Below are 11,959 nucleotides of genomic sequence, written 5' to 3'. Positions count from 1 at the left end.
CGGCTCCTCACGCGGCCAGCGCCAACACTCCGCGGCGGCGGCGCCGTCCCCCCGGGCCGCCTCACCTGCGGCACGGGTAGGAGCGTGCGTGAGAAACGGATCCGCACACGGTTAGAAACAGATCAATGCGGGTGAGTGGAGCGTGCAGGTGGACGCAGTGGAAATCCAACAACCCGAAAACGCGAGAGAGAAATCACTCTGTTGCGATGATGATATACTCCGCCACAGAGGAGACGGGAAACGGGAGAAATGAGGTGACTGCATGAGGTTTTGACAATAAAGATCAAGTTTAGAAACAGAGTGGAGCTACATAGAGTTGCTCAACCTTCATCCTTTCTAAAAAAAAGTGTTCGATAAACCACATGTAAATCACCGATCGTCTATTCTCATCATGTGACAAGCATATTCGAAATATTGCATACCCAATATAGTCGTTTATTACCGGTTTAACGCCGTTTAACCCGTACACGCCGGCTACATTGAATGTCGCTAACTCAACATAAGCAAAAGAACCTCAATGCTGAAAAAAAACCAGGAGCCGAAGGCCTCCCTTCCGAAGAGGACTAGATCTGAGCTTTATCACGTATCGTCCCATCCCATCGGATGGGATTTCGTGAGACAGGTCTGACCGGGTCGTCCTGTCCCATCGGGTGGGATTTCGTGGGACAGGTCTGGCCGGGCCGGGGCGGCCTGGACCAGTTCTGTCCTGCTTCGCTCTGCACTGCCGTGCGCTTACACTACTCCAGGGTACCGATAGTGGAGTGGTTGAGCTGCCGTCTGGCAAACCAGAGACACGGGGCTCGATCTTCGCGGTGCCCACCCTTCCTGCCAGGGTGGGGCAGGCGGCGCCATAAGGCATGAGCGGCTGAATGCGTTGTATAGCCCCAGTAACAGGTACGTACGCGCACGTTACTCTAACACCTGCGCTACTGCAAGGCCTACACCACGTCAACACTTTCAAAACTGTGTGATAATAGCTGATTATCCAGGAGATACTTACGACTTAAATTTTCAGTTGGAAACTGCGGACTGAAGAGTGGACCACTCGGCAATAACTTTTTTCAATGGGCTCCGCAGTGCCTAAAACTTGAACGTGACTGGCAAAACAGCCACCGATCCTTTGATTTTGAACAAGTTTTAATGACCTTTACGCCACTACCGAATATTATATTATGTAGCCCAAGATCTTGCCTGAGCTTGAGTTTTGGAACAGAGGGGCATGGTTCTTAAGTTAAATAAGGCAGCGATGTTAAAAAACTCCGCCTCAGCATAACGTTGACAATGCTCCAGATCTCGCCAATCTTCCTACAGCATGAATTAAAACGGCATTTCAAATGGATGCGATCTCCTGCAATTTTGCCCCAATCGCTCCTACGTCCGTGGTTGACCCACTGCGACGCCAATGTCAGGCATCAATCATGCTGCAAGTGACCCGTTTGATAATATATCAAAGTGTTTCAGCTATACCACGGTTGATGCCTGGCACTGGTGTCACGTGTATACACGCACACATTTGGTGCGATATATATCGCATATATATATATATATATATATATATATATATATATATATATATATATATTCAGAATTCAAAAACCTGTGCGATGCTGAGCGAAAGAAAATCCATGCTCAGATTTGCGAGGCATTGCCTTGCACACCGACCCCTCCAAGTGTAGAGACGTTTACCTGTTGACAGCCGTCATTCAGCTCAGTGCGCTTCTCGCATTTCGCTGTTTGTAGTTTGCCATCTGGAAGTAGCAATGCCGCACACGCAGACAGCAGATGGTGGGTGGCCATTTCTGTTGAACGAATCCTCCGCTCAGTTACGTTGGAGAGAATGGACCTAGAGCGCCGCGTCGTCTGTACTACTAGTTTGTAAGATAGACGATAGAGAGCAGCATGTGTAAAGTCGCGCTGGCTGTACCCCGCCCCCGCTTGGGATTGGCCGGGCACCGATTTGATAGTCAAGGGTTGATTCCAACAACCCTTTGTCGCAAATAATTTTCATGAATCGGGGATGAGGAGCTATTCAATTTCCGTATAAAAAATAAGTTAATGTCATGCTGCCTCAAAACATCCTGTCGAACGTTATAAGAACTTTTCCGTGAAATTCTGGCCGGTTTCCTGAGAGCAAGCGAGCGAAACCGATTCTGGAATAAAGTCAATTGTGTTTGAAAAGGGAGTTGGAGGGGGCGAATAAATTCATAGTGGGGTCAAAGTCACCGATGAAACGTGACTCCCTCCTCACATTGTGAGGGACAGACAGGAACCGGCTGTGGATAATCAAGTCTTGTCGTTGAATACACATATTTGTGTTCAGATGTAGATGGTGTAGCTAACTGGGGAAATCCATATAATTGTAGGCATTTCCACGAAAATCAAACTATTATTGGCCACCTCGGCGATGCTATACGGTGTACATATCGTGCATATCTGATGCTGTACGAGGGGTTGATACGATGGCGGTAAATGATCAGAAGAGCGCTCCGGGCATGGTAGGGATGCGCAGTTCTGAGTAGTGATACGCAGTCGGTAAGCGTCCCGTCTACACCCCCTCACCATCTCAGAGCGCTGCTATGCCCATTCTGGGACCCCGACCTCATTCTTCGTGACGTACCACTTGACGCACCCCCATGCCCCCGCCCCACTATATCGACGGCCGGCGCCCGCGCCTGCGCACTATCCCGCGGTGGGGAGGGGGGGGGGGGGGACCGTCAGCTGGGCGTCCGCGTCGGTCGGCGCCCCGTGCCAGTACGGCAGCGCGGCGAGACGTGTGTTCCGCTGACGCAAGCGCACAGGGTCTGTCACATGACCCGAGCGGGGCCGACGGCCGGCAGCAGCGGTGCCGCCGCCGCAGGCATGGGCTGGTGCAGGAAGAACCTCATCGCGTACAAGATCCAGTACTTCCTCAACTTTGGAGGTGGGTCAGTCAGTCCGTGTTTAGTGAGCCTGTGCAGCAGTAGCATAGGCGAGGCGGGGCCCTGGGATCCCTCTCTGTAGTCCCGAATTTATCGTTTTTCATCACAAAAAATCAAACATTGGTGTTAAGGGTACTCACTCCGCCCTCCACTTAAGGCAATCTTGGCTGCGCCTTTTACATATACAATCGCTATATGAAGAAAGGGCGTCAGGGGGTGTCTTTAGCCCATCCTAGAAGAGTTCGAGGGTTTTTGTACCGGCACGTGTTGATGATGGGAAACAGGATATTAATCATGAAAGTGACGCCTGGTATGTGCGCCAATCATACGTCACGTGCTCAGTGTTCAACATGCTACGACTGAAAAACTTCGTCTTCTTACGTGTTGCACTGGTCCCTCTGAGTACTGTCCACATTGCTTCTGCACTTACTTCCCCATATAAGCGTCCGTCACAGACCGTCCTATATAAGGTCGGTCTGTGCTGGCACGTGTTGCGCCACGTCCTCCGGGTGCAGGTCTCGACGCCGCCTCTCCGCCCTGTTGGCCAGTGTGCCGCGCGCTGGCTGCCGGTCCCGATCCGTCTCGGCCCAATTGGTCCCGCGCGCTGACCAGCACACGGTGCCTCGCCGGCAGCGCTGGGCTCAGCCTCGCCGTTTCTGCACGTGTTCGGGCGTCAGCTGGGGCTCGGTCAGGTGGCCATCGGCTGGGTGTTCGCCTCGGCGCCCTTCCTCGACATGCTTTGCAAGCCCCTCATCTGCAGCTGGGCCGACCGGCACCAGGCCGCCCGGCGCGTCTTCCTCGCCGTGCTCTCGGTCACGGCCGCCGCGCTCACTTCCGTCGTGCTCGTGCCACCGCTGCCCCACGCCGCCAACGCCACCGCCGCCGGCGGCGTCAACGGCAGCGACACTAGCGCCCCTGGCGGCGACACGGCCGATCTGCGATGCTACCAGTTCTGGCTGTACGCCGGGCTGGTGCTGTTCGCCTGGATCGGAGTCAGCACCAATCAGAGCATGGCGGACGGCATGACGGCCAAGGTTGCCGGTGAGTCAACCCGGTCGGAGAGGGGGGGGGGGGGAGCCCTCTGTTTTGAAACGCTTTGAATCATTTTGAATGGGAATGAACTGTCGACTTCAATCCAAACTGAGTATTCCGCATTTTGGGGTTTTGATGTTTCACATTTCCAAAATCCCCCACACATGGAGTTTTGGACTGACATAGCCAATTTGACGATCATCAATGCAATTTAATCATGCCGTTTTTAAGAATCTAAGCCTCTTGTTTCTGAGCTTCACGCAAGCGAACTTGTGCAGACTACTTGGCGCAGTGTATTTGAAGGTCACCCAGACATGCGTGATGCCATACAAACGCCAAACCAATGCTAACATTTCAACAGTCATGTAGTGCGCATGGTCAAAATAAATATGACCATCGAACCACTTGTCCCTGACGTACGTCAGCACGATTCGTGGCATTAACAGACAGCCATTGGCCTACATCCAGCATCATGCGTTGGGTGTAGGTTTTGAACACGATTTGGTTATTTTGTTTATTGGATTAGAGCAGTTTCGGCCAGTTATGACCATTGCAGGGCTATGAGATGATGGAGAACGGATAATGGCGGGGCAGAGCAGCGTGCACCTGGGGACCCAGCCGTCGAGACAACCACCCGCACAGAGACCCAAATGCGAGTGTGCGCGTGGCGCTCGGATGGACCCTCACCTCGGGCCCTGCGGCTCACTCGTGACAGGCACAGGCAGTCTACATACGAACCAGTTGTCTTGGGTAGGCGGGGCGTCGTGAAAATGCGGGATAAGCCAAAAACGATGGTAAAAGGGTGGTATTCGATTCCCAGTTACTTGAAACTGGGATCGAATAGAATAGCGCCATAACGAGTATGTGGATGCAAACACCTCCAGACAGTGCTAAAACACGCTCACATAACAATGTTTGGGTTTAACCAGCACACGCCAGGTAACACGCCACCTCTCGCCAAGTTGAAGTACTAAAAGTGAGACATCCCATCCGCTACAATGGCAGTTCTGACACGGTTAGTCTGGCAGGGATACTGAAATCACGTAAACGTTTCATGACGCAATGAAACGATGTTAACGATCGTATTTGCTGAACAGTAAATTTTAGTTGTCTAGAACGATGCTTTGCATTTACAAAATACCAATAAATACGAGGGAACTTATTTAACCATATCTGATGCTTACCTTAACATCGTCAGGCGCAGAACACTCCCTTTGTGTTGAAGTCAAAGCGGTTCGTCAAACTTCCGCTCTGTGCCCCACAAACGCCGCAAATCAACAGTCGAGTCCTGGTTTATAACTCGGATGCAGCATGCAGCCTTGAAGCCATAAATATTTCACTCTTTTTGGATCATGATTGATTGACGCGTCGCGGCCGTGCCTTGTCCTCACTAACCGCTTCATCCCAGCCCTGGCAGCGCCACATTCATCAGGGGTAAGCTGCGGCCGTGCCTTGTCCTCACTAACCGCTTCATCCCAGCCCTGGCAAAGCCACATTCATCAGGGGTAAGCTGCGGCCGTGCCTTGTCCTCACTAATCGCTCCACCCCAGCCCTGGCAGCGCCACATTCATCAGGGGGAAGCTGCGGCCGTGCCTTGTCCTCACTAACCGCTTCATCCCAACCCTGGCAGCGCCACATTCATCAGGGGGAAGCCGCGCCTTGCCCTCACTAACCGCTTCATCCCAACCCTGGTAGCGCCACATTCATCAGGGGTAAGCTGCGGCCGTCCGCCTCGATCTGACGTAAACAAGTGGCATATACGGGCTTCCTTCCTGAACTGGAAATTAAATCTTCGTAATATTGGTGTGGAAACTTAGGCAGTTTTTAATACTTATCGGGAAAAATGGGTACTTCATCGCTGCTGTTACCCAGCCAGCGTGTCCAACTGGGACCTATGAGGGTTCAGGATGGTCAGCCACATTGGACCCATCAGGGCTGCCCACCTCGGTGCCATGTGGGCATGTCACGGGAAGCCAAATGGATCCCACATGGGTAGCCCATCTGGGACCCATGTGGGGCCCAACTGGGGCCCACACGGAGACCAGCTTAGCTGCCCAGTTGGAATGACCTATATGGGCATGTCCAGCTCGTACTCACATGGCGATACCCAGCTGGAACCCATGCGACCAGTCCAGATGGAACCCATGTAACCAGTCCAGATGGGACTCATACAACCAGTTCAGGTAGGATCCATATAACCAGCAGCCCAGATGGGACCCATCTAACTATCCCAGATGAAATGGAGGCAGGCACCACCGATCTGCTACTGTAAATCCCATCTGATTTATGGGCCGCCGTAATTCCAGGCAGACTACTTCGTGCCATCAAAAATAAGCCCATGACAAAGGACACTTATATTTCAGTATGATGCCAACACCTAACTCCCCTAGAGTTCTAACACTTAGGCCTACCTGTTTCCGGAACTACTCAGAAAGACGTACAATACCGCTAAGTGCCAGCCGTGGCGGAAGCCTCACCAGAACACCTGCACAAACTCAGAAGAAGGCTCCTTGTGCGGGGTAAGACTCGTTGGCGGAGGTCTCCCGAGATGGCTGTGGTACTGATGTCCACATAGATGGCAACGCTGTTATGTTCGTCTTCATACTTGTGAGCGCCGAAAACGTGGTCACGCAGAACTCAGTTTCAAATGGATGGAATTCCAATGTGAACATAGTCATGTCCTCGCCACGACATGTGGCATATGCACCCGTACAGGCTGGCCACTTAAGGTGACCGCCCACCTGTACAGGCTGGCCACTGAAGGTGACCGCCCACCCGTACAGGCTGGCCACTTAAGGTGACCGCCCACCTGTACAGGCTGGCCGCTTAAGGTGACCGCCCACCTGTACAGGCTGGCCACTTAAGGTGACCGCCCACCTGTACAGGCTGGCCACTTAAGGTGACCGCCCACCTGTACAGGCTGGCCACTTAAGGTGACCGCCCACCCGTACAGGCTGGCCACTTAAGGTGACCGCCCACCTGTACAGGCTGGCCGCTTAAGGTGACCGCCCACCTGTACAGGCTGGCCACTTAAGGTGACCGCCCACCTGTACAGGCTGGCCACTTAAGGTGACCGCCCACCTGTACAGGCTGGCCACTTAAGGTGACCGCCCACCTGTACAGGCTGGCCACTTAAGGTGACCGCCCACCTGTACAGGCTGGCCACTTAAGGTGACCGCCCACCTGTACAGGCTGGCCACTTAAGGTGACCGCCCACCCGTACAGGCTGGCCACTTAAGGTGACCGCCCACCTGTACAGGCTGGCCGCTTAAGGTGACCGCCCACCTGTACAGGCTGGCCACTTAAGGTGACCGCCCACCTGTACAGGCTGGCCACTTAAGGTGACCGCCTAGCGTCCAGGCAACTAGAGGTTAAAAACGTGGTCACGCACTACTCCGTTAGTAATGCATCGAATCCCAATCGTAAAGCAGTTAAGTACCCTCCGTGTCGTCGGATGTGTGCACCTGGGGAAACCTGACCTCTAAAGGTCACCGTATAGCCATCAGGTGCGTACGCGTTCGCTTATTACTTCGTCCGTAAGGCATCACATCCAAAGAAATATATCACCAAGTGACCATGGGTCCCGCATATTGACCCAACCACCCGAAGGCTACACAGTGACCTAAGAGCTCAGGTTATTAAAGGTGCGTATACGCAACGTCACGGCAAGTGCGACGCCGGTGTCAGCTTTGGAGTCGATGCATCTAATGGAGAACGGCGCGATCGCGTTTCTATCGCTAATTGCCAAGAAGCCTGCGTGGTTGCCAAAGGAGATCAGGTTTCCCACGGTGCATATAACTGACATGCATTTACGTGACCGTTTTAAGATTTGTATTCGAACATGATTAACGGAATAATGCGTTGTTGCATATTTACCGCTCGTGACATTGGTGACTTTACGGTGAACTTTCGAGGTCGGGATGCTTAAGGTGCATTGACCTGGCGGCATGGCGAGCAGCTGGTCGTTTTTAAAGTGAAATTCCGCTTATCGATGACTGAGTCATGCCTGACTGCGTTTTTGGTGTCGAAAGACATGTATTCGAACATGAATGCGTCGCATCCAAAGGGCATGCGGCATTGCCCCACCACTCATCTCTCTTACTGAGCCCACATCCATGAAATGGCCAATGCTGACCGAAAGGCTTCCAGTCCCAACCAAATCCCCAAAAATCGATCCCGGAGGCTTCAGAAGATGGAAAAGTGTGTGCTGCTTATACCGTTTGCACTCGTTCAAGTTTTGTTGCAGAACCGAAACTCCGCCCCATACCGTCGTAGTGTGATGCAGTACTGGCGTCGATGCATTCGTCATCTACCGTTGTGTTTGATAGCGGCTGCGCGTTCCTTGTTCTCACCTGCCTACCGGTCTCTATTTTCCTTTGCTATATGGTTCCACCTTTGTTTGGTGGTTTGATGTGGCCCAACAATCGTTGGTGGTTCTACGGCAGGTCCAATCAATGTTGCACGGTTCTGCAACAGAGTGGGCAGATGTTGGTCAGGTTTGCGGCAGAGAAGGGGTGGGGGTGTCTGAGGCAGAACGGGTGTAGGTTTTGTGCGTAGCAGGGTGGCTTAATGTTAGCGAGGTCTGCGAGATTGAGGTGGTAAATGATAGTCATTTCTGTGGCACGGAGAATGAATACTTTCCATGTCTCTGGCGTGGTGGGTGAATGTTGTCCAGACCTGTGGCATGGTGGGTAAATATTGGCCAGGTTTGTACAGCGTGGCAGCTGGAATCTGAACGCTGGGGTCGGAACGGTTGAATTTTTAATGGTTCCCCTTGGTCTGAATGTTGGATGGCTGTACGTCACAGCCCTTCGATGGTTAATAGTTTTGCGTGCGAGTAAAGGAATATTTGGCGGTTCTGTGGCTGAGTAACTGATCATCTGACGGTGTTGTGGCATAGCGAGCGGACGTTTGATTGTTGTACGACAGAGAAGGTGAACATTTAACTATTGTGTGATAGAGCGGGGGAACGTTTGACTGTTGTGCGACAGGGTGGATAAACGTTTGGCTATTTGCGTGACAACGTGGGCAAATGTTTGGCTGTTGTGCGACAGAGTGGGTAAACGTTTGGCAATTGTGTGACAGAGCGGGTTTGGCTCTGTGTGACAGAAACTGTTTAGCCGTGTACAGATCACGTGAACGTTTGCGTGCTGTGCGACAGAGCGGGCGAAAGTTTGCCTGCTGTGCGACAGAGCGGGTGAACGTTGGATTGCTTTGCAACAGATCACGTGAACGTTTGACTGTTGTGCGACGCAGCAGTTAACGCTTACCTGTTGTGCGACAGAACGGGTGAACGTTTGACTTCTATCCGCTTGAAGGTTTGCCTGCTGTGCGACAGAGCGGGTGAACGTTTGGCTTCTATCCGCTTGAAGGTTTGCCTGCTGTGCGACAGAGCGGGTGAACGTTTGACTTCTATCCGCTTGAAGATTTGCCTGCTGTGCGACAGAGCGGGCGGACGTTTGACTTCTATCCGCCTGAAGGTTTGCCTGCTGTGCGACAGAGCGGGCGGACGTTTGACTTCTATCCGCCTGAAGGTTGGCCTGCTGTGCGACAGAGCGGGCGGACGCGGACTTCGGCCGACAGCGTCTCTGGGGGACGGTCGGCCTCGGTGTGATGAGCACGCTTGCGGGGTGCCTGATAGAGGCGACCAGCACCGGTCCTCGCACAAACTATAACATCGGCTTCTACATCTGTGGCGTGTTCATGGCCGTGGACATCGTTCTCTGCATATTCTTCTTCAAGGTGAGTGAAAACAATCTCCATGGACAATTTCATAGTCAGGACAAAAAACAACTCTGTCCAGTTATGGCAGGTCAAGTTGATCTGTTTTGTTCAGCAGCCGCACAAGTCCCCCGGATTGCTGTGTGCCTTACAGTGTGGACGTAACCACGCCTTACATGCTACTAGAATTCATTTGTGATTTTTCGGTGCCATCAGAGATGACCAAATCATAGCATTGTTCATCTTGCCCAAAAGCTACTGAGTCCGGATCCAGGCGTCCTCCATGGCGGCCACGCGGACGATGGCAAATAGACGAGCGGGGTGTTAAGAAATCTGACATTACCACGAGTTTGTGAGGTAGCGGGATGTTGCTGAGCCCAGTGGCGGTGTTTCGGAGGGTGGGACAGTGCGAAAAAATGTCCCATCATCATTTGAGGAGACTGGTAAAGTTTTCTTCCCCCACCCCTTCATCATTCCCGATGGCTTGGAAGGGGCACTGTGATATGTAGGAACAATCCGCTTGTTGCATTGCCAAATTAGGTGTTAAAACCTCATCTAAGGTCCGCAAAGGGCCCATATTGGGCCAGAAAGGACCCTTTCTAGCCAGGAAAGAGCCATTGTTATGTTGGGAAGAACACATTTCAAAACAAAAAGGTCAATATCACTCCCGAGCAGCAAGAAGGGTCCATTTCTGGCCTGAATGGCCGGTCGCAGACTCGGAAGCGCCCATTTCTCACAAGGAAAGACACACAGAGGAAAGATGAGCGAATAGTTTGGGGAAGTTGCTGAGACGAGGCGTTTGCATCACGGATAAAATAATTGTTCTGAACGTCTTTTTCATCTAGTGTGTTAACATAAACACAAGCGCACTAGCGTCCTAGCACAACAGACGAAGGCGATAGTCCAAACAATTATTTCAATCCGTCTTAAAACTAGTAATGTTTTGAGAGTATGCTCGCAAATGGCTCTCTCAGACCCAGAAAGAACGCATCGGAAGCCTAAAAATGACTTACCTGAAGTCAGTGACTGACTTTTTAGACCGAATAAGAGAGCTATTCGCCTCACCTCCATGCCCAGGATTCTGTTGAACACGCAATTCTTCATATCGCATTGCCCTGGATAAGACAAAATGCACGTTTCATATCGTCGGAAATGCATGCACATGTGTCGTCGTTTCTACGCAAGCAGATCTCCCGATCGTGCTGTGATTTTGAAGAGAAGACTGGGGTCATATCCAGCATGATCCTGTCCTGATGGGGAGGAAATAAAAAAGACCGGTGGGCGTGGTAGAGACGCGATATCATGATCCCACCTTACTTGCTAACGGTACTAGATCAGTAGCGGTGCACTGACGGCAACAGCTCTTCAGGGCACATAAGCCACCATCACAGAAAGCAGAAGTCCGTTGTTTTCTGTGAGAATTTCTTTGTTGACACTTGACCGGGTGGGCTGTTCTACGTACCACCCATGCATGTAGCCAAGGGGAAGGGGGGGCTGATAAGGTGCCATGTTCCCCTGAGCCGAGGTTACATGAGATTTTGAGCGTTTTCTGATGGAATTCAGTTCGAATTGGCAGGAGTTTCAACCATGTCCGATATTTGGGGCTCCGTAAGGAAAATTCTAGCCACATATCTGGTAACCCTACCTAAGTTCCAGCCATTCGAGCAAGTGACACTGAGGTGATGACTGACCCAACAACGCTGGAACTTTGCCGCTGTCGACAAGTCTGTGCTGAATACATTGAAATATGTTACCAGTGTCCGTATGGCTCTCAGTTGGAGCATGGTGCATTGACGAGTGCTAAATGCTTAGCAAGCAGTATGTGTTTTTGCACTGCGTGTTTACGTGATCGACTTATCTCGGTGCAGCGGAAATAAACACAATCGTATCAGTGGGCTTGGACGGCCCTGGTATGTTTACACCAGGCTAGTAGCTAGACTTGACCCCAGAAGTGTGTCATGGCCGTGAACTCTACGTTGCTGCACTTGTTATCCGTCTTTCAATGTCATCGATAAAATGTAAGTAATGAGCTCCATACGTCTGAAACTCTTTACCAGTTGCTATCCACAGGGAGCGGCGTCATGGTTCTGACCGATAAGTGATTTTGCCATCTTAAAAAACAGGTTTCAGACAACTGTTTAAGGATCTGTCACTTCCGCTGGCCACTGGGCGTCATGGCTCGGAAATGGGGTCATGACATTAACACGCGCTGGGGCGGGGAGCATCACTTTGATCCCCTGAAATATTTTTCCAAGATAACTGTTGAACGGCGTGGCATAGCCCAGCCA

The 11,959-nt window shown here is 51.8% G+C and overlaps 1 pseudogene; it reads left to right on the top strand.

Annotated features, from left to right (window-relative positions):
* Nucleotides 1–2,761: 2,761 nt before the first annotated feature.
* LOC119107557 (uncharacterized) overlaps nucleotides 2,762–11,959 on the top strand; it is a 17,709-nt pseudogene continuing 8,511 nt past the window's right edge.

The sequence above is a fragment of the Pollicipes pollicipes genome, unplaced genomic scaffold (assembly GCF_011947565.3).
Source record: "Pollicipes pollicipes isolate AB1234 unplaced genomic scaffold, Ppol_2.1 Scaffold_6686;HRSCAF=7923_pilon_pilon_pilon, whole genome shotgun sequence".
NCBI lineage: Eukaryota > Metazoa > Arthropoda > Thecostraca > Pollicipedomorpha > Pollicipedidae > Pollicipes > Pollicipes pollicipes.
This window is presented reverse-complemented; position numbering and strand designations above follow the sequence as displayed.